General features: G+C 33.5%; 1 protein-coding gene across 2 annotated transcripts in view; it reads right to left on the bottom strand.

Moving 5' to 3' along the window:
- Atrnl1 (attractin like 1) overlaps window positions 1-25123 on the bottom strand; it is a 725103-nt gene that overhangs the window by 267315 nt on the left and 432665 nt on the right. The window lies entirely within an intron of this gene.

Genomic DNA, 25123 nt, shown 5'->3' with positions numbered 1-25123 from the left:
GTGTTGGCGAAGATGTGGAGAAAAAGGCACACTTATACATTACTGGTGGGACTGCAAAATTGGTGCAGCCAATATGGAAAGCAGTATGGAGAATCCTTGGAAAACTGGGAATGGAACCACCATTTAATCCAGTTATGCCACTCCTCGGTCTATACCCAAAGGACTTAAAAACAGCATACTACAGGAAAATAGACAAATCAATGTTTATAGCAGCACAGTTCACAATAGCTAAACTGTGGAACCAACCTAGATGCCCTTCAGCATATGAATGGATAAAGAAACTGTGGTATATGTACAAAATGGAATATTACTCAACATTAAAAGAGAATAAAATCATGGTATTTGCAGGTAAATGGATGGAACTGGAGAATATAATGTTAAGTGAAATTAGCCAATCCCCAAAAACCAAATGCCAAGTGATTTCTCTGATTTAAGGATGCTGATTCATAATATGCTGTGGGTGGGGGAATTAAATGAACTCTAGATAGGGCAAAGGAAAAAAGGGGAGGGAGGAGAAGGAAGGGGGTATAGAAGTAGGAAAGATGGTGGAATGCAATGGTCATCATTACTCTAAGTACATGTAAGAAGACACAAAGGATGTGACTCTACTTGGTGTACAACCAGAAATATGAAAAATCATGCTCTATATGTGTAATATGAACTCAGGGTGTCGTGTTATATATGCCAACAGAATGCATTATGTATTCTGTTGTCATATATAAAAAATAAAAATTTTAAAAATTGTGGAAATCTCCACAAGCATAAGACATTTCTAAATCAAAGAGAAAGGAAATGACAAGTTATGAAATTAGAGAGTTGTTAAAAAATCTCCAAATAATAACACTTCTTATTATTACTTTTATATTCAGCTGGGAATTCAGGTGGAAAACACAATGATGTATATATGAAATTTAATAAGTATAGAATTAAATAACTGAAATGTTACCAGTTGTTGAATAAAGGGCATGTAATCAATCAAAATCTCCATAGAAGAATATCAATTCTACCTAGCATACCAATTAAATATCTTTGTGCTTCAGTGACTATGATTTGGTGCATGGCTGTATGTCCCTGGCCTATTGTTACAAAGTAATGCTTTGTTGGAAATCTTTTGCACTTGTGTTATGTCGATAAAAAAGTAACCCCAGTTCACAAGAAAGAGATTCTCTCATGAATGGAAATGATGGGAATATGTCAAGAGCACACTGAACCTAAACATAGAATGTCAATTACATAAAGTGATATGAGTCATAAAGTTAGCTTTACCTTATGATAGGTCATTCACATTTACTACAGCTGCAAGGAAATGTAAGGGACATGATCATAGTAATAAAAATCCAGTTGTTCTGCATCTAGCTACACTCCAATTCTAGTGTTTACCATATTAATGGGCTGCATCTCCTACATTCCTACTTATAGATGTTATACATCCTTAGGCTATTATCACATTCTATTGGAAATACATATAAAAAGCAAAAATACAGAATTTCAATATGTGATATAAATATTACTAAATTATTTAATATAAATCTTCTCATGAACCTCAGGGTAGAGGTCTTCTTTAAGTAAGCTAAATCCTTTTTATTATTTAATGAGTAAAATAATAAAATTTAAAGAAAAAATGTTATCAGATACTTATAAATTAAAAAGCAATCATATGTAAATTCATTTTTATGAAAACTCAAAAGAAGAAAGTACTCTCCTTTTCAAATTGGAAGCTTTGCCATTTTCTGGATCTAGTTCTACAAATCCTAAAAGAAATAATACCAAGAAATCACTATGTTTGAAGGGAAACAGTGAAATTTAGTTTTGAAAATCTTGGATCCTTAAAAGACCAAGTGATCACATGACTATCTTGTTTAAACTTCAATTGTTTAAACAGAAATCAATAAGTCAGAACAGAAATGAGAAATGCTGAGAATGGTGACAGTAGTGTATTCTGCCAAACATGGGCAATATAGAAAGGTTAACATGAAGTGCTTGGGGAATCCTTTCATGCACAAAAATAAAATATTCATGTAATTTTATTTAAAAACTTACAGATTTTAATGTGCTGATGCTGAAACTGAACATAGGACTGAGCCATGCAATTGGATACCATCAGCCCAGTCACTAAGGTCACAGATGTTACCAAAATCATGAGATATAAGAAGTGTGAAAAATAATTAATAGATATATAGTAGTTGAACAAAATATTTATTCCCAAACAAGATTAACCCTTGAGGGCTGGGACTGTGGCTCAGCGGGAGAGCGCTCTCCTAGCATGTGTGAGGCCCTGGGTTCGATCCTCAGTACCACATAAAAATAAATAAATAAAATAAAGATAGTATGTCCAACTATAACTAAAAAATAAATATTAAAAAAATAAGACTAACCCTTGAGCAACCTTTGAATAGTGGTAGGGCCTTTGCCCATCATGCAGGAGGCCTGAGATTTAATCCCCAGCAACATACATACTCTGTTTCTCTCCCCCGCCTCTCTCTCTCTCTCTCTCTCTCTCTCTCTCTCTCTCACACACACACACACACACACACACACACACACACACATAAACATACACACATACACACACATAAAGAAGGGAATACAGAAGTTGTCTTTGAGTGATAATGTGTTTTTGGATATAACAAATGTATGATCCATTATAGAAAGAACAGTGTTGAGCAGAATTTATCAAAATTAAAATGTTTCCTGGAGAAAATTCTGCTAAAAGAATAAAAAGACAGGAAACAAAATATTTGCACTCAGTATTCCCCGTTTGAATTTTAATGTAAGAATTAAAATGCTGAAAACATAAACTCTAGTTGTATGTACTAAATATCTATTTATTAATTTAAAACTATAAACATATATTTTTACATATATACCAAAGAGCTTTGTTTAAAAATATATAAAAAAATTCTTCTCCTTGTGTAAATATTCTTACTGAGATACAAAATATGTACTATACCCATTTAAAGTGTACAACTCAGTGTTTCTTAGTATATTCACAGAATTGTACAATCATTACCACAATCTAAATTTATGACATATTTGTCACTCCAAAAATAAATTCTGTGCTCACTGGCAGTCACTCCCCATTCCACCCATTTGCCTTACACCACCTCCCCAGCCCTAGGCAAATACTATTTTTTTGTTTTTATAGATTCACCTATTCTGGAAACCTAAATCATAAACCTAAAAATCATAAACCAAATCATACAATTTTTGGTCTTCTATGACTGGCTGCTTTCATTCCACAGAACGTTTTCACATTCATTCACATCCTAGCATTTACGAGAAACTTCATTCATTAAAAAGGAACTTCATTCTATTTTTATGTCTGAATAGGACTGTTTGCTGAGATACCACATTTTGTTTATAAGTTCTTCAGTTAATGGATATTTGGGTTGTTTCAATTCCTTGACTTTTAAAAACTAGTTTGACAAATGAAAATTATATGTATTTGTGGTGTACAGCATGACATTTTAAAATATATATATGAAATGGCTAAATCAAAATAGTTAACATAGAATAGACATTGCCTCACATACTTCTCATTTACTTGTAGTTAAAACAAACTATACTCTTATAGCCCATTTCAAATATATAACACACTGTTGTTTTCTATTGTTTCCATGTTATAGAAGACTTTATTGAACTTATTCCTCACACCTAACCCAGAGGACATTAATGGGAAAAGTGGAGACATCCAAATAAAGTCTGTAGTGTACCAATATCATCTTAATTTTTACAAGTGTACCAAGGTAATATAAGACTCTAACAATGAGAGAAGTTGGGTGAGGGGCATTAGGAAACTCTTGTACTTCCCCATAAATCTAATATTAACCTAAAATTAAAAATTTGAGATAATATTATTACTTTTTCTGTGCTATCTAGTTGACAAGCTCAACCTTTCAGCTTTTACTTTTTATTTTAAGATGAAGGTAAGTATTATTTTTTTCAGTCTAAAACTCTAAGGGTGCAGAGAGTGATACTGGGGAGCTGGCAATCAGTGCCATGTTAATTCAGTGAGCAAGAGTACTTCTAGCATGCCTCACTCACTCTGTTAGACATTTCCTGGTTTTTACCTTACCAATGTGCAGTTGAGTAGTTTGATTTTAAAGATTTTAAACTCTTCAGTCATGTTTCTCAACTTTGGCACTATTTACATTTTGGGGGCCAAATAATACTTTGCTTTTTTCTCCCCTGGGATGGGGGACCATCTTTTATGTGGTAGGTTATTTAGCAGCAACCTGGTACTCTATTCACTAGACATAGTACCATCAAATTGTAACAATCAAAATGCAAACTGACCTTACAGAGTATCACCAAGGGGTCAAAACTGCAGGTCTATCGTCTTTACTGAAAAGCATTTAATAAGGCATGATATTATCTGGAGGCCATGTACAACATAGGAAGTAAATTATTTTTCATAAGAATATGCTAATTGGGGGCTGGGGTTGTGGCTCAGCCGTGGAGCACTTGCTTAGCACGTGCGAGACCCTGGGTTTGATCCTCAGCACCACATAAGAATAAATAAATAAACGTATTGTGTCCTACTACAATTAAAAAGTAAAAATATTTTAAAAAAGAAAATGTGAATTGGTTATGTGCCATGAGGTAAATTACTACTATGTAGAACACCATTTCTTATTAACCCCCCCAAAAGTATCTAACTTTGAGACACTAGCCAAGTAGTGCAAAAGAAGTTGATCCAGGATTCCCAACTTGATTTTTAAAGTAAGAAATTAAAAGTGTTGAAAATATAAATCTCAGTTATGTATACTAAAGTTTTGTTAATTCATTTAAACTCTAAACACTTATTTTTAAAGCCTTAAAAAACATAAAACAAATTTGTTCTTTTTCTTCATAGGCAACAAACAATGAGAATAGTCTATTTTTTCCCAAATACTGGTACATATGAAATAACCATATTGTCTTTGCATTATTTTAAAAGGGCAAAGAGAACTGGCTAGAAGTCATGAGATGGGTTTTAATTTTGGCTAATTACTAACTGACTGGGCTTTATTGAGTGCAGCATTTATTTTCATTGTGCCTCAGGCCTCTTTAGAAAAATAGAAATTTTGTACTACAGATCTTTAAAAATCTTTACAGCTTTAATAATCAGTGAGTTCACACTATATTTCTACAACACATATAGGAGGACCTTGGTCCCTCTCCCCAGTTCCTGTCCCCTGTTCATATCAGCAGGTTTTAGCTTCTTGACAACTTTTATTTGAATGCTGGCCATGACACCAAACCTATTGCCTCTTCTATAGCTGAATTATCTGGATTAATGAGAAACTATTAGATGTTTCCCATCTGGTCTTCAGATTCAGTAGCCAGATGCCCAAATAGGAACAACATTTCTGGGATAATGTTTCCATTCTGAAACAAATTATCTGTGGTTTTAAAATCAAAATAAATAAAAACTCAGGATTTAATAACTGACATATATTTGAAATAACAGAAACAGTGAAGAAGGGGAATAGTCTGACATAGGGCAAGGTGACCTTGATCCAGTAGACCTCACCAATGGATAAAATTACAGTTAGGTAAATTAAAAAGCAAACATTAGGAGAGAATATCTACAAATGGTTTGGGTTCTGGTTCCAGGAACAGAAAGGAGGAAGAACATCTAATTCCTTTTCCTGCATCTAAAAAGCAAACCCTGAAATGTGAAGACAGTGACATTTTATATCAAATTATTTATATGATAATTTTCAAGTACTGAAAAGTGATTATAAACCCTTGATAAAAATAGACTCTCTTCAAGACTGTATAACTACTTTATTTCTGAATTTTATTTTACTGGTAAACATTAAATTGTTTCAAAGTGGTATGTTTATTATACATGGTGACAGGACATAAAGTTAATAAGCAACCTAATGACTCACCACCTTGAACAAAAATATTTTCTTTCCATTTATGTATTAGTCATAGCAAATTAGAAATAGAAATTATGAGAAATGTACATATTATCCCCATAAAGTATCATTGTTCATATCTAATAGCACAGAAAGGAAAAATGAGGTCTGGGACCTACAATGGCATCATGATTAGCTGCCTCTCTTTGGATGCCTTTTCCATGGTCTAACTGCTCCTGCTATTTAAACTCAAGTTCAGCATATCTGACTCTTCCAAAGAGATCACAGCATACTGCTGTGAGGCTTCCTGTAGGTTCCCAAAGGGAGTCAGCAAGTGCTGGGGCAGCCAGCCATATCTCTTTAAAGGATAAAGTCATCTCTTTATTGGAGAACACTATTAAAAGGACCAGGCAGATAGGCCCAATGAGAACAGGACCAAGGAAGGATGAGAATACAGTTGAGTCTGCCAGGATGAAAGCCAGTTAAGGTAAGAGCTATGGACAAACAGGAACCAAGCAAGAGACTTGTCAATGGCAAGGTGGGTACCTGAATTGCAAATAAAGTGCCTCAGATCTATAAGACTAATAGCCACAGAGCACAGATTCATGGGGCCTCTGTGCTAAAATTGCCTCCAGGCCCAGGAAACTCATAACCCAATTCAGTCTTAGAGGGACCTCAATCTTAAAGCATATGGATCACAGCAGGCCCATTTTGTGTATCTACATCAATTCAAATATTTTGCATTTATTAATGCTTAGAACTCATGTCCTGTAAACTTTCTGTAATGACAGATGCCTATTTTGAACTCTTTTATTTAAACTCCTATAGGGTTTACTGTCTCTAAAAAATATATTTTTCATATTGTACCATTGTAAAGCATATACTTTGGACTATACTGTTCACTAATTATTTTACTCATGGATGTCACCCTTTTGCAGCTATATTAAAATTCCTGACATTAGATAGCACTATTAGGTACATTTTGTAATTCAAAATGCCTGATGCAATTCTTGATACAATAATAAGCATTACATATTCTTTAAATGCATTTAAAAGATATATGCAAATATGGTCAATTATATTATGCATGAACAAATATGATACTGAAAGTATAAGTGAAAACATTATAAATTTACAAGATAATAATACATATGATAGGGCCTAGAGTATGGATTTCAAGTCACACAAATCCAAGTGTGAATCCAGTTTGCCCAGTTACTAATGTGGGACCAGATCAAGTTATCTACACACTCTCTGAACCTCAGTTCACTCATTGGTAAAATAATGAATCATTGTGTTGTATAGACTAAGTGAAATAATATATATGAAGCACTCAGCACAGGTGCAGATGTACATGTTACAGTCAACCAGATTAAAAAAATACTAAATTTTTTAAAGTGTATATTTATGCACTTTACAATTTCCATGTTTAAAATTATTACTGTAAATGCTAACAAACTAATCTGATACATATGAGTATATGTCAAGGGTATGTCAACTGTTTCCTTTTATCCCTTAAGCAGTTTCAGTATATGAATTTCAAAGTGTGTATATGGTCAATGTCAAAATTAATAAAGGAATTTAGGTAAAGTATTTTTCTTATATGGAGTATTATTTTTATGGTATTTGTAAATCAATAGTCAGTCAAGTTAATATTTCTGTGTTTGGAATGATCAGATGGTTTGAATTTGTCTTTTCTTATTTCACCAAAATAATTATTTTTACTGTATTTGAAATTCTGTTATGAGGGTCTAAATTTGCAAATCAGAAGTTATTCTTAAGTAAATGTTTTTCTAGAAGTTCCTCAAAACTAAAATATTTTTAATAAAGTGTAATTATTCAACATCATGTAGAAAGGAAGGATGACAAGAAGGCTGCACACAGCTGGGCAGAGTGCACATCCCACCCCATGCAGCACAACTGAATGAAATTTTATTTTGATTGAGTCATCATAGCTGAGCGCCACGATATATAGCATGAGTTTTTATTATAAATCCAGATTACTTCTAATAGTTCATTACATTTAAAACTTTAGAGTGACAGAAAACCATGTGGCTAGTATATGGTCTAATCTAATGGAAACTTACTTGAATCTCCAGAAATAGAATCAGTCAATAAAAGAGAACAGGTGGGATACAGGAACATGAGAATAAAGCTTTCTGGACACAGTCATCCTGTTCTTACTATTGGAACCTGTAGATTGAGGGAGTCTTTGCCACATATATTGATGTGGTCATAGAAATAATATAAGTTCTTCAATTTGTATTTTATTAAATTTAACCACATTGATCTAACTCATTTCTCACATTTATCACTTTCTTTTTTTCATTTAGTGAACATTAGAAGAACACTAAAATAATAAACTTAGTACTACTTTAAACTTATTAAAACTGTTATTTAATGTCCCAATTGGGTACTTTAAAAACATTTTTATAAATGAAATACATTTAAAAATATACATTTGACAGTTTTTGAAGATGAGATACAGTGCCAGTATTTTCCATGGGTCAAAGAAGAGCTCTGAAGTAAATTAACTCACCTACCACCTTACTCTACTTTTTTCCTTCCACTGAAATATAGAAAATCCTAGTAATCCCTAAATAATGTCTTAGGTACTGAGAAAGCAAAGAAACATACAGCTTCTGCCTTTGAGGGTTCAGGTTAGTAGGAAAGAACAAAATAAGTTGGTAACAATATTGTTTGTTTCCTACCTTCCCGTAAATCTAAATCTATTGGTTATTCTCCTTTTCATGTACCTTTAATCTCCTATTTCTACCAACATTTAAAACTCCTTAAGATCTCCCCATTACCATACACAGATACATATTCACATGTGTACTTAACTATGTAAATAAATGCATACGTGCAATCCAGGTCCCTGAGCCCACCCAAACTAAAACCAAATTCCCTCTCTTTCAGAGAAAAGGCACTCAGAAGAGTCTTGTATACTCTCTCCTTTTTACTTTACCTTACCCCTCTAATCTAGGCTTCCATCCACTATCACCATGGAAACTGTTTTTAGTCAAAGTTCCTTGGTCAGCATGTTAATTTCTTTCTTTGAGTATTTTTCAGTCCTTATTTTTGTTATTGTGAAACATTCTTAAAACACCTTTCTCGGCATGTGATACAATCATATTCTTCAGATTTATCTTCCCTATGGTTCCATCTTAATCTCCCTTCAATCAATGATCACTTCTTGCAGAGGGAAGATCTTTATCTCTCTTATAAGCCCAAGTCGTGTGTGTGTGTGTGTGTGTGTGTGTGTGTGTGTGTAATGGGCCCAAGATAAGGTTTTCTCCAAATGCAAAGGCAACCTTGTGAGGTGAGCATTCCAGTCTATGCTGTTGTCCCAAAATGGCATGAAAATGGAAACAGGGGTAAACCCAAATGGAAATTACAAAAAAAAAAAATGCAAACTTCAGAACTGTTAGACCTCTCACTTAGATTCTCCACACCTAATGTAGCATTCACCAACTAGTTGCCTGGTCTTGAGTTTGTAGATATATCCTCAAAGTCTCCCTCAATCTCTGGCATCAGAAACTCACATTTCCCAAATTCCAAAAAATCACTATGCCTTACAGATGTTGACTATAAAATGTCTTGGGAATCTGATCATTTTTCTTCTTCTCCACTGCATGTGTGCACATCAGTTCAGCCCAGCACATGCCATACTTCCTATATTCCTCCCTCTCTTCTGGGTTTCCTCACATACAATCTCTACAACCCAGTAAGCATATTTCGAAAGTTAAAGCATGTTTATTTTTCTTGCTTTGATGATGCCCATTAGAGGAGAGGTAAACTTGGCACCATTTAGCATGTCTCCCCTAATCTGCCCATGGTTATCCTCCAGCCTGATGTCTTGGTACACTTCACTCATCCTAAACACTCCATCTCTTACATTTTTATTGCTCAGCAATGCTAATCTTTATTTCTTGACTCTGTAAGCATATTTTTTCTTGACCTGGAAAACTCCTTTCTCACTGTCAACTCTTTCTGTGGGACTAAGTCTTCCTTATTCCTGGTCTCAGCTTACATCTCATGCTCTTCAAGACAACTTCTCCAATGCTTATTAAGTTAGGAGTCTTTCCTATGAGCTCCCATAGCACTATGCACTTCTCTATATACAGGACTCATTAAATTAAACAATAACTGCCTCTCATAGTACATAACTGCCTCAGTAGTGCTGGCATAACTTAAAGAGATGTATGTTTCATGAGGTCCCAGGAGACTGTCTGGTACTTACTGGATGCATAACAAATACATATTGATTTAGGTAATGAACACATGACAAGAAGGGCTCTGTGCACAATGTCATGTGAACACAACTGCCAGTAGGGTGTATCAACTAGTGTCCTAACAGGAAACAGAGGACACTCAAATTAGGGGAGTTTGAGGAAAGTTCATAAAAAGATTATTTATGAAGGTGTGAGCAGAGTTCAGGAGAACACAGGAGACTGTGTTGTACTGGTCAAGGCACAAGGAGAGGAGGGAGAGGCTACTAAAATGCACAAGAGGAAGCTGTGTGGAGAGTGCCATCTCTTGGATCAGAGATCTGATCCATGTCAAAGGATTGAGGCAACCCCAAAGGGAAGTAATTTATAAAAAAATCAACATTTTAGTTGTATGCTCCAAGTTGGTGCATTTGAAACAAATGGATTAAAAACTGTCATATTATTTCTGTGATGTTATATGTGATGAAACATCCTAGAATCACAGTAGCCCCCTAGAAGACAGAACACTAATAGAATAACCTATTTTCATCCACCCACTCAACATATATAACCAGTGATCTACGTATTTATCTGTTATGAGTAAAGGAGTCCTGTATAAAAATTTGCTATTGCCCTTTGAGACATTATTAAAAATGAGAAGACTCATACATCCAAATAAAATGTAAAAAAATTGGGAAGTATGATACAATATGATGAGTAATGTTGGTTAAAAGGTATAGTAAACATTTGTCAGTATTTATATACATAGAATATATTTGGTAAGAAATTTCACAAAGGGAAAGATATAATTATAACTTAAGTTTGGCAACATTTTGTACTATGTTTAGTAGAATAATTATATGTGTAAACCCAGGCAATTTAGAAAATATGTTCCGTCAGCAAGATAAAGGAGTAGAAACAAAAAAGATGAAAAGAATGAGAATGTTTAAAGCACAGGTTCTTAATTATAGGGATGCCAGCCCTTGCACTGAGATGTTACGAAAATTTGTTAGGTATGTATTAGTGAATGTGAGTGTTTTCACAATGAATGGGAAAATTGCTGGGCTGGCAGCCTTGTGCAGAAGCCTGGGATTCCAAAGGTCCTGCACTGCTGAAGCCACTGCCCCCCAACCCTCATGAATCTCCTGATTCCTGTGCAGCATTCAAATATCTGACCACACAGCCACCCATTTAAAATGAGACAAATCCAACACCCAACTACATTTTTATATAAACACAGAATATGTTTTTTACAGTTGCCATTAATAGTGAAATCCTTAGGACTGCAACTGCCATGTATTTGAAAAGACAGCCCTTTGCTTTGTTTAAATGACTTTACCATGAGTCATTTACTCCTTCTGAAAAATCACATGACTATACTGCAAGGCTGCTCATGGTAGATGAGTCACCAATACCACAACCTCTATCTGTCAGCATCTGTAGCTGTCATATCTGTGATGATCTTATGGATAGATACAAGCCTGACTATATAATTATGTTTATAGCATAGTCATAAAAGTATTTAGTCACTAAAATATGTTGATTTTTTTTTATAAATTACTTCCATTTTATGTCTCTTTTACATTAGGATACTTTTTTTAAAAAGATATATATGTATATATGTTATATTAGTGATAAGTTCATCTTATGTTGATAAAAAGGATACTATAAAATATTTGTTATAATGGATAATAACAGAGCTGAGAATCATCAGTTTAAATTCTTGGGAGCACAAGAATGATATAAGCCAATAATACTGTTGGAGATCAATTAAGGACAGAAGAAGGCTTGGGTAACCACAAAGAGTAAATTCCTAGTTGTCCTGGTCACAGTCCCTGACTTAAACTAATAACTTCATAATGATAAAACCTATGCGCAACTAAAGGGTATTTATGGGCACCAGTACATACTTGGTCAGGTTTATTTTCTACTTAGTGCATGGTATAAGGAGGACACATTTTTGTAGTAGACAAAGGATAACATCAGAAGGCAAAAGACTTAAGTTACAAATAAAGTGCATTGAGTCTAACAATTCAAAATGTTCTCATTTCTTCTACTGATATGATCATTGTCATGGTAAATAAACTGAGTTGACTTTACATTGCCTCATAATTTTAAGTTCTAATCATTAATATACAGCAAGAGTCAAGCTGATCTGGACTACTAGCATTTTGCAGCAACTTATTGCCTTAATTGCTCTCCCTTTTCTTGCTGCCAACTTAAGTAGGCTGGGCTTACCCAAAAGGTGTAAAAGAAAGTCTTAAAAATATAACATACATATCAAAGAAAGTATTTAAAAAATTCAGAAGAGATAGCTACCAGAGAAGAAGAAGGACATCTTCGATTCTACTTTACCACTAAAATTTTATTCCTCAGAACAAATTCCTCAGCTCTTCAAACTTTTTTCATGTTAATATCGGAGTAAAAGGTATAAGTTGATCACATTATATCAAAGAAGACATTTGGCATTTGTTTTTTAGGGATTGGCTAAAAAATAACAAGGAGAGAAATGAATTACAGTAGATGGGGTAGAGAGAGAAGATGGGAGGGGAGGGGAGGGGGGATAGTAGAGGATAGGAAAGGTAGCAGAATACAACAGTTACTAATATGGCATTATGTAAAAATGTGGATGTGTAACCGATGTGATTCTGCAATCTGTATCTGGGGTAAAAATGGGAGTTCATAACCCACTTGAATCTAATGTATGAAATATGATATGTCAAGAGCTTTGTAATGTTTTGAACAACCAATAAAAAAATAATTTAAAAAAAGGTATAAGTTGAATTAATATTAATAAGAAATACAAAAAGAAACTTTTGGCAACATATGTCTATTGATAAGGATGCAAAAGATAAGATCACAACCCAATATTCAAGCTTTATCATAAAACATTCCTTAATAGTTTTTAAGAAAATAAAAATAGTCTTGAAAATAATATTTGTGTATTTACTATAACTGAATAAGCGAATAAACTATGTTAACCTTCCATGTCATTTAGCAAGAAAATCTTTTGAATAGATAAAGAAAATGTGTTATATACAAACCATGGAGTTCTATTTAGCCATAAAGAAAAATGAAATCATGTCATTTGCAGGGAAATGGATGGAACCAGACACCACTGAGTTAAGTGAGATAAATCAAACTCAGAATCAGAAGGATCCCTGTGTTCTCTCATAGGTGGAAGCTAGAGAGGAACAAAGATAAGAAAGGTGGGGGTATATCTCATGAAAATCAAAGGCATATCAGCAGAGGAAAGGATTCAAGGAGTGGGAGGTGGGGACAGAGATAGAAAGTGCTGGGGAGTGACATTGGCCAAATTATATTGTGCTCATGTACAAATATGTAACAAAAAATTCTATCATTATGTACAATTGTAATGCACCAATAAAAATGTGGAAAAAATAAAATATGTGATCATCCATTGTTCTGATTATCTATTGTTGCTTAATAAACTATATCAATACTTAATTCATAATGATGATTTAGGAATTTGGGGAGACCTTGGATAGGTGGTTCACCCATGATTCATGTTGTGTCAGCTGGGAACCAAAACAGGAAAATCCACTTCCAAGAGGGATTCACATTCTTTATTCACACATGTGGCATTCTGATGTCTCTTCGTGCCTATCTGTCTTTCTAGTTCCCTCTCTCCACGTCTTGAGCTTCTTGCAGCATGGTGGTCCTAGGGAAGACAGACTTCCTACACATCAGCTGGCTTACCCAGAACAAATACTCAAAGAATGAGTGTTCCAAGAGACAAGAAGTAGAAGTGGTCAGTCTCTTGAGGTCCCGGCAGAGACGCTGGCACAGCATCACTTCAACTGTATTCAACTTGACAAAGTCATCAGGGAGGAAACCTAAATGTCATTTATCTTTGTAAATAATATCAAAGAATTTGTGGTCATTTTAATTCTACCACATCTTATTTGCAGACATAATGAAAATGGCTCTATTTCCCACCAGCAATTTTCATTGTTCTATCAAACAAAAACACTAATTACATATAATTCTAACAGCTATTTAAGAAGTCTCAAAGAAATTTAAAATATAACTTAAAAATAGAATATGCAACAGTAAACACTTAAAAGTTTTCCAGTTATATTACCAGTTGACTAATAAAAATTAGTCAACAAGAATCAGAGAATGATAAAAGTGATAAACAGACTTATTAGAAATACAGAGTTTCATTCTGTCTACAATAGTATGCCAATCTTTCCCATGTGCAAATAACTGAAAAACACTGTCTGCTTTGAAAAAAATGTTTCAGAATGTATACACTGAATTTACTTATGAGCATAAAATACATTTTTAGAGACAAATATGATGGAATTGTTTCAAAATGAGAAACCAGAGATACTATATTTAATATTAGTATTCATAATAGTTATCAAGACTCAGAAGTCAGGCATATGAAAAGATGTGATCATAGGTACATTTAAGATTGCATTTACAGTTGGAACACACAAGTGATTTTACTTGATGAGCACTAATGAAACAACTTTATTGAGTGTCTACCATATGACAGAACATTTTGCTGCATTGTTTGGAAATATAAAGACAAATAAGACATAATCTTTGCAAAAACGGAGCTTAGAGTGTTGAGGAGAGAAATAAGGGGAAATTCCTGAACAGAATGATTATTCCCCTCACAGAGGTAAACAAACACAGGCAGTAGACGGACATAGGAGAAATACTTAGTTAGCCCAGATTGAGGGATGGCATGACTCGAAAGACCCTCGGGAAGACGTGATAACTTGAGAAAAGATGCTGTTATAGTATGAGGATGGAGGCCAGTTTGTGGTAACAGAGGAGTCTGCAAACATTCTAAACAGAGGGGAAATTTTTATGAACAGATCTAGAAAAGGGAATCTATGATGGGTTCAGGCAAAGCCAGTGTGAAGTTAGGGTAATATCAGGGCAGGAAGATACATTGAAACCAGCTTGAGAAAGGAAACAGTGATCACATCACTTAGAACATTGGTATTTGATAGATTTCATACTGAAAACCACAAGGAGGCACTCATGGACAAAGAAAATGTATGTGATAAATTCAGATGAATATTAACACATACATAACCCAGCCCCCCCACTAGCCCCGCCACACATAAATAGCCAATATAACATTTTTGAAAGGTCATACATCAGGTCTCAAAATTATAAAACATGAAAGCTTTTACATTTAATATCATAAATCTGAAGTGTTTCATTTCTGAGCCCAATGTATTTTTTCAGCTCCTTGCATTATTAGATTACTTATTGATTTAGCTCACAGTTTTAGTGTTATAATTATTTCATGCAGTGACAGGTAAAAATTATTTTAAAAATTACTAAATCATAAGCTTCTGTTCTAGTTTTTAACTAGAAACCACATAACTACAACATTTAAACTGCTAATCAACTTTACTAAACTGAAGGGAAATCTCCATGCACTATACACTTCTAATAATTCATATACAATAAATGACAAATAATAGAAAATAAAATAATCTCAGAAAAAGGTCAATTTTACTTTATCAAAATAAAATTTAAGTAAATAACAAACCTTTCTTATCTAATGGTTTTTAGGCTTAATATATAATTGTCCCTTAAAAATAAAATTTATGCAGGATGATAAATTCCTATTTAGATGCTTTTAGAGTATGAAATCTTGAATATATACTGCTTTTTTAAGATTTTGCCCTTAAAAATTAAGAACATTATATTATCAATCTAAAGGAACAGTTACATGCATGTTTCCATTTTCTGGTTCTCTTAAATATGTTTTCCATTCTATAAGTCCCTGATCACTTGAACTGTCCATGTGCATCTCATGAATAATTAAATGGAAAGCAGGTATGTTATTGATTTAACAGGGACAAAATATGCATCAGCACCTATTTACTCTTGGTCAGTACTGAAATTTTCTAGGCATCTGGCTCATAGTCCACACTGGATTCAGTAAATTATTTTCTAGTAATTGAGAATGAAGAATTATTTCACCATCTCAAACACACAATGAAAAAATACAAAATAGAAAAGCTCTAACTTTTGTTAGACTGCATTAGTCTAAAAGTAACACAATATGATTACTGGCAGGTACATTTGGATAAAGAAATGTTAATAACTATTATTATAGCTATGGAAATATGTATTATACATAAATATATGTATAAATAAACTGTAGAATATGTCTTTACTAAATAATTATTTAGGGTTCTACTTTGCAAAATATATTTATTAAAATCAACATCAAACTTATGAACAAGATAATTCTTTAGTGTACCGAAAAAAATTCCTGTAATGTATTTAAATCCCTCTAATATTTTTTTTATTTTTGGTACCAGGTATTAAACCCACTTAGACACATCCCCTTCCCTTTTTATTTCTTTATTTTTTATTACTTTTGTGAAAAGGCCTCACTAACTTGTTCAGGGCCTCAATAAATTGCTGAGATTGGCTTTGAACTTGTGATCTGCCTGCCTCACAGGAGGAATTTATAATCTCTATGTTGCTGCGATTACAGGCCTGTACTACCACACCTGGATCCTATAACATATTTAATAAATTCTTTAGACAAGAAAACCATAGTTGTGTAAATCATCCCACAATAGTAGCTAACTAAATAGTTCATCCTAGTATAGATTTCCTGTAGTACCATTTGTTTGATCAATTGCAAATTTTTTCTCAGGTAATTTTTGTAGACTGCTGCCATATATGTGTAAAAAATTTAACACCATTGGTAAATAAGAAGAGAACAAGAAAATTCAACTTAAAAATAAATAAACATCCTTTTTTCCTCCCTGCTAGTTTTTACATATGAGAAAAATATAACACTTGTCCTTCTGAGTCTGGTTTATTTCACTTAACATAATGCTTTCCAAATCCACTCATTTTTCAGAAAATGGCACAATTTCATTCTTATTTATGGCTGAATAAAACTCCATTGTGTGTATATTCCATACCTTGTTTATTCATTCATCTGATAATGAACATCTATACTGACTCTACACCTTATATATTGTGAATTGTGTTACAATAAACATGGGTATGCATGTAACTCTAAAGTATGCTGGCTCATTCTTTTGGATGAAAAAGGGATGCTATGAAAGTAAAAGGGAAACCACTGAAATGAGGAAAGGGTTAAGCAGAAGAAGGAAAGGAAGGTAAAAGAAGGTACTGGAGCAAAATTGCTCAGCATTTTTTTTGGTAGTGGGGGGGTACCAGCGAGTGAACCCAGAGGTGCTTAACCACTGAAATACATCTCCAGCCCTTTTTATTTTGAGACAGGGTCTCACTAACTTGCTTAGGGCTTTGCCTGATCAATATTTTTATATGCAAGTATGAATATGCCACAATGAAAGTCCCCAATCTCTATAATTAATGTACTGATAAAAATAAAACAAAATGAGCCCAAAATAAATAAAATTGGGTAAAGCATCCATTTGATCTTCTAATGAATCCCAATAAAACATTTAATAATTTCTAGCAAGAAGCTTACATAAATCTCCCCTTCTCTAATTTCTCATGATCTTTACGAATAAATGTTTTGCTTATTTTTTAAAGCATGCTTTTTCTTTTAATTCATGTCAACTCTGGGATCCTCTCTTTGTACTCTAGGTGGTGGGCAACAGCTGAAGTAAGGGCTTGTGGTTAGGAGTTTCTCCATAGCAAGGCAAGGAAACATTCTTCCTTTTGCCTAGAACTAAGTACAAGTTCTGAGGCATATATGGATATTCTCAGCACATGTTCCATAGGTGTCAGATTAAAATACTTTCAGGATTATACATTCAGAGGTTTATTTTAGCAACTGGGCTGCAAAAGCCTACTTCAGGTAAGAATTATTCAGGTGGGAAACGATTAACCAACCAGAAGGTATAAATAGGAATAAGTTAATGAGGAAAAACAAATAGCATCCTGTTAAGCAGCTTTTAGTACTTACAGGATGCTGACCTAACTATCTAAGTATACCATTTAATTTTTATTGAGAGCAAAATAAATAAATGAAATTTAAAAAGAAGAAAAATTCACCAAATTGTGATATATATATATATATATATATATATATATATATATATATTCATATACATTCATATGTATACACACACACATATGAATACATCACAGTGAATTTCACTTTTATGTATATCTATAAAAATCCAATTAAAAAATATAAACAAACAGAAGGAAGAACAGTAGAGTAGAGAAAGAGAAAGAGGTGATAGGAAGAAGGAAGGTAAAGAGCAAGTACTAGGAATTGAACAAGAAAAATTATAACCCATGCATATATGATTATGTCAAGATGAATTCCAATATTATGTAGAACTATATAGTAAACTAATTAAAACATTAAAAGAGAAGACAAAACAATAAGCCTAATCCTTTTTCTTTCAGATTTCTTTAACAATTTTTTAAAATATATATCTTCAATTTTTCTGTTCAAGTAGATATATACTTGATATATATTTGACATATATTTGTTTTGCTTTGCTCATTTCATTAAATATCAAAGTATCATCCAGAATTGACATCTGTTATCACTAATAGCAAATATCTTGAGTTATGTAAAAATCTTCTAAACAAAAAATTACATTTATATATAAATCATGATGAATAAAGATAAGATAAAGTCTCTATGACATGACAAATAGCATATAGACTGAATTACCAAGAAGTTTGGACAATCATGTCCAATTGTTTCAGCTCCTCATATTTCATGGTTTCAAACTCTTGAAGCATATTGCAAGAAGGTCATTGAACTGATTTATTCTGCATGTGTACAGCTTAAGTACTAAAATAACAAAATTATGTTTGCTTAGAAGAAAACTGTCCAATGTTAAGTTGCCAATGGCCATTTTAATAAGGCTTTTCACCTAACTTAACTTGGCTGATAGAAGCTTCCAGATCAAATACTATTAATTTACTTAGTAATTTTAAAACTTACAAGTGAAGAAAGGAGAGATACTTTCTAAAGAAACACAGATAATTCGGGAGGTCTATTGTTGTTCTTCATAACAATGGAGCTTTTAGCTCTATTCTCTAATTTACTGTCACTTTATCATTTTTATCTTCCACTTTAAGTCTGTTCCTTTTATTGGACTATCTATTCAGCTGATAATTCATTTAGACTTTTGAAGTTCCCTGACATAAAAACCAATTTAACTGCTTCCTAAATGGTAGTTAATCTGTAAAATTTTAAATTTGACCTTAATGGAACAGTTTATTCCTGAAGTTATTAGGACATTGGAAAAACAGACCATGTCCTTAAAAGTGTACTTATTTTAAGGTTTTTTTTTTTAAATTCAGAAAATGAATTTTTCAGAGAGATATTTGCAAAGTACCTGCTTTTATAATAAAACAAAAAGTCATTTTCCCATTTGAATTACATCTACATAATGCATAATCTCATACAAGCATCAGATGATGTGTCAAAGTGCTTTGTTAACAAACTTATTTCCCAGATGTGGGTAGAACAGGGACAGAAGGCCCAAATGCTCTAACATACCTAACAATTCAATTACAGTTATCTTATAGTGCCATCACATATTTTTCTTCAACAATCAAACAACCTCAGCTGGAAACTTCCAGCAATAACATAAATAAAGGACCATCTGGCTAGAATAATTAAGGAAGGCTGAAAATAAAACATTAATTATCGCAGTATTTCAAATGACCTTCAGAGGCCTTATTATGAAATCATATCCAAAACAGGTAATCATTTCTTTCATGTTGCTGTTAAATTTAACTAAGCATGAATAAATACAAGTAAAAAATTTTTACTCTTTCAATAGAACTACTGGCTCAAAATGAGAATGATATATTTCTTAAGTATTATAATTAAATTGAAGCGACCAATAAGAAAGAGAAACAAACATGCCTCTACCAACTTTTAAAAATTTGCCTAACAAAAATATTGGATTTTGACATTGAAAAGACATTTAAAGATTATAATACCCTATTGAACCTACTTGATTTATATGGAAGAGGACACACAGGCTGGAGAGAAACCAAATGATTTTCCCAAGGTTACACTTTTAGAGAATGGTAGAGACTAGAAGTGTACACAGATCAGCCTCTCATTTTATAAATACTATTTGCATGGACAATGAGAATTTACACATAAATGTTCTATCACAAAATGGCACCTATGTGGCCCATAACAAAGTGTGGTGGTAGTCACTTTAACACTTAATCGAATTAAAATTTCACAAAATCTGTTAATATACTAAATTGCAAGGCTGCATAATGAGATAATACCAACAGCAATAAACTACCTTAAAGAGTATTTGTGCCAGAGATGACTGGCTGCCCACCGGTGGTTCCCTATGAGTAACAGCTGATGTTAGGAGGTAGCTGACCAGGAAAGCATGGTGGGATCTGTCCCTTGCGACCAAGTGTAATCATATCACTACTAATTCTTGCTAGTGAGTTGCAGCAGATGTGAGCAGTTTTTTAAAGAAAACTTCTTTGTCCACTGTTTCTACATTCTACATTTCTGCTAGCTGTAAGGCCTAATGAGTGAGGGAGCCATGGATAGAAGAGTGGACTCTGACCCACTACATAGAAGAGAGTTCACTGACATGAACATCCATACTAAACTGGTCCACAAGAAAAGAAATAAAATTCTCTGGTTTTTAAAATTAATGTTATGCATTATATAATAGATAATGGACACTAACTTATTAATACAGAATCCATTATTATAAAATGATAGTAATATATAATCTTAAATGAATATTACAATAAATTTTAAAAAATCATTTTAAAAACTTTAAGGCTCTTTTAATAAAGATCATCTCTTTTATACAGATTATCCATAATTTCTGATATTCCTTGGCTTAAGGGCATATATAATGCAAGGGTTTTTTTTCCCCCCTTAAATATTGGTGAATTTACTTTTAAATTTTTGATTGGCACCTAAAGTTGTACATGTTTATGAGGCACAATGTGATGTTTTTGTTCTCATATACATTGTGTAATTAAATCAGGGCAATTAGCATATCTATTACCTTAAAATTTTTCATTTATGGTGATTACATTCATAATCTTCTCTTTTGTATATTTTGAGATATATGATGCATTATTGTTAAGTTTAAAAAAGCCTGAAACAGAGGACAGAATGGGATGGAGTAGAGTAGGTGAGAGAACAGAGGCTGGGGAAGAGCTCTGGTTTCAAGCACTGTTTGTCTCCAAAGCTGCCAAGGACTATGTGTGCATTCCTGCCATCCTCAATCTTCAGCTTTCTAGCAATCACATTGGGTTGGGGTGGAAGGAAATCAATGGGACTTTAAAAGCAGCTCTACCCTAAATCACTGCCAGAGACAAAAAGAAGCAATAAAGCCACTAATATAAACAGAGTATGTTTATAGTATCTGCCTTTGTCATGTCTCCCAGGAGGCATACTAGGGATCCACAGAGTTGGACACAGAGCTTTTTACCTTACTGTTTGTGCCAAGCAAAAAACTTGGTCAAATATTAAAATTTTTAACTCTGGAGTGCTTCTATGTGCATTAAGAAAAGAAGGAGGGCTGGGGCTGCAGCTCACTGGTAGAGCACCTGCCTTGACGTGTGAGGCCCTGGATTCAATCCTCAGCACCACATAAAAATGAATAAATAAAGATATTGTGTCCATCTACAACTAAATAAATATTTTTAAAAAAAGAGAAAAAAGGAGAAATCTCTGGAAGGATATATAGGGAACTAATAATAGGGGAAACTCATTGAGGATGGGGGGCAGGAACTGTGTAGATGAGGACCAAGACAGGAAATTTTTCACACCATTACTTTCTAATAACTTTTTTTGGAAAGAGTGTAGTTAAATTAAGAGAATGCACTTTTTTTTAAGATAATGGGTTTAGAAAGAGAAGTATCCTATACAGTTTTTATATAGGTCATGAAATCTCATGGAAGTGTGAATGGACTAGACAAGCTTTATACATGCCTTCCAGTTGCTGAACATGGAGAAAGAGTGAATAATGAGAATCCTACTGAGTATACACCAGAGTCTCTTAGATGAAGAAACTATTTTAGCCTGTCCACAGCTCTTGAGTGCTAACGCAAAATCCTGATATACTGGGTAACATTCCTGACCCTATATTATCTAAAAACAGTTGAGAAATAATGTTGGAAGTAATGGCATCTGCTTTTGTTCAGAGCTGTGACTGTTTCACCAGAAATTTTAGATGAAAAGCAGACTACATTTTAAGAATGTGTCTATGAATCTACTAGAGAATCAAGGGATTTTCCTCAAACAATCACATATGACAAATAACAATACTAAAAATTACAGCTACCATTTATTGTTTGCTAACAACATGCCAGATATGTTGCTTCTGGGCCCCTCATACATAGGTTTCTAATGGTCATGGAATCCCTATTCAGTAGAGAAGACATAATAATAGAAGTTAATTTTATTTAGTGTTTACTTTGGAAAAAATACAATTGTTCATTTGTTCAATTCTCACAGCACAATGAACTAGTGAAATAGGTACTATCCAAACTTCTATTTAATAGCTCTCAAATATTTTTTAAAATATTTTTTTATTTGTTTTAATTAGTTTTACATAGAGTACAATGCATTTGTGCACTTTGATATATATAGATGGGATATAATTTCTCATTTTTCTGAGTGTACATGTTGCAGAATCATATTGGTCATGTAGTCATATATATACATACAGTAATAATATCTATTTTATTCTACTATCTTTCCTAACCCCACATCCCCTTCACTTCCCTCCCATCACTTCCCTCTACCTAATCTAAGGTAACACTATTCTTCCCTAATACCCCCCACCTTATTGTGAATTAGCATCCACATATTATAAAAAACATTTGGCCTTTGGTGTTGTGGGATTGGATTATTTTGCTTAGCATGGTATTCAACTCCAACCATTGACTGGCAAATTCCATAATTTTACTCTTCTTTAAAAACTGAGTAATATTCCATTGAGTACATATACCACATTTTCATTATCCATTCATCTACTGAGGGACACCTAGGTTGGTTTCATAGTCTAGCCATTGTGAATTGAGCTGCTATAAACATTGATGTAGCTGTATCACTATAGTATGCTGATTTTAAGTCCTTTGTTTATAAACCAGGGAGTGGGATAGCTAAATCAAATGATGGTTCCATTCCCAATTTTCTGTGGAATCTCCATATTGCTTTCCATAGTAGTTGCACCAATTTGCAGTCCCACCAGCAATGTATGAGTGTACGTTTTTCCACCACATCCTTGCCAACATTTATTGTTGCTTGTATTCTTGATGATTGCCATTCTGACAGAAGTGAAATGAAATCTTAGAATAGTTTTGATTTGCATTTCTCTAAATGCTAGAGATGTTGAACACTTTTTCATATATTTGTTGATCAACTGTATTTCTTCTTCTGTGAAGTGTCTCTTCAGTTCCTTGGCCCACTTTATTGATTGGGGTATTTGTTTTTTTGGTGTTAAGGTTTTAGAGTTCTTTATATATCCTAGAGATTTATTTGAGAGTCAATAAAGCTCTCAAATCTTACAAACAGTAAATAGGTAAGCACATATAAATGCAGGTTTGTCTGACTCACAAGCCTGTATACTATACAGTAAAGGGAACAGGCTTTGGAATAAGGCCCTAATATAAAGTCTTCAGCTGTGTCACCTTGAGCAAATGTTTGTCTTTGAAACTCTTTCCTATCCCCACATCCCCTCCCCTTCCCTGATTTTAAGTCCTTTGGGTATAAACCAAGGAGTGGGATAGCTAAGTCAAATGGTGGCTCTGTAAAAATGAATATCAAATGTCTACACACAACATTGTTCTGGGAATTAAATGGGAAAGTATAGCAGTATTTGGTGTAAGCAGGTGGCCAACTGTCATATTAAGCTTGGCTGTTGTAAACAAGGGAACCAAGAATACACTGATTAAAGAATAAAGACTTCTCTGTGTCACAAAACAATCTCAATCTAATTGGTTCAGGCTTTCTCTATCTACAAGAAAAAATTCCAGGAATAAGCCTAATCAAGTTGGTTAAAGACCTCTACAATGAAAATTTTAAGACATTGAAGAAGTTAACTGAAGAAGACAATAAAAGATGGAAAGATCTCCCATGTTCATGAACTGGAAGAATTAATTTTTTAAAAAATGGCCACACTACTAAACACAATCTACAGACTCAATGTAATACCCATCAAAATGCCAATGACATTCTTCACAGAACAAGAAAAAATTCTAAAATTCATGTGGAAGCACAAAGACCCTGAACAGCCAAAGCAATCCTGAGAAAAATGAATAATGCTGGAAACATCACAAAAACTACTTCAGGTATTACTTTATGGCTATTGCAATAAAAACTGCATCATATTGGCATTAACAACAGACACATAAACCAGTGGAATTTGAATAGGGACCCAGGAATAAACCCATGTATCTGCAGTCATCAGATCCTTAACAAAGATACCAAAAACCTATGCTGGCAAAAGAGAAACACTTCAACAAAGGTATTGAGGAAACTGGACATCAACTTGTAAAAGACTGAAGAGAGAGCTCTCTCTCTCTCACCCCATACAAAAAAAAAACAAAAAAACAAACAAAAAAAACAACTCAAAATGGGTCAGTCCCTAACCAGACCTGAAACTCTGAAATTACTAAAGAAAAACAAGGGAAATATTTCAAGATATTGACTTGGGCAATAATTTCCTAAGTAGGACTTCAATTGCTCAGATATTAACAGCAAGAATTGACAAATAAGACTATAACAAAGGAAACAATCAACAGAATGAGGAAACAGCATATAGAATGGAACATAATCATTCCCAGCTATTATCTGACAGAGGATTCATATCCAGAATACATAAAGAATTAAAAAGAGATAACACCAAGAGAACAAGCAATTCAATCAGTAAGTGGGCAAAAGAGCTGACCAGATAATACTCAAAAGAAGTACAAATAAGTCTATAAACATATGAAAAAATGCTTAACATGTTTAGCTATCAAGGAAATACAAATCAAAGTACCTTGAGGCTCCATCTCACCCCAGTCAGAATGGTTATTAAGAAAACCAAAGTAACAAATGCTGGAGAGGAAGTGTGGGGAGAGGGAACCCTT

This window comes from Marmota monax, unplaced genomic scaffold, assembly GCF_021218885.2.
Source record: "Marmota monax isolate L192 unplaced genomic scaffold, Marmota_monax_Labrador192_F-V1.1 WCK01_AAM20220418_F8-fsc00004, whole genome shotgun sequence".
Lineage (NCBI taxonomy): Eukaryota > Metazoa > Chordata > Mammalia > Rodentia > Sciuridae > Marmota > Marmota monax.
Note: the sequence above shows the minus strand (reverse complement) of the source record. Positions and strands in the feature narration are given on the sequence as shown.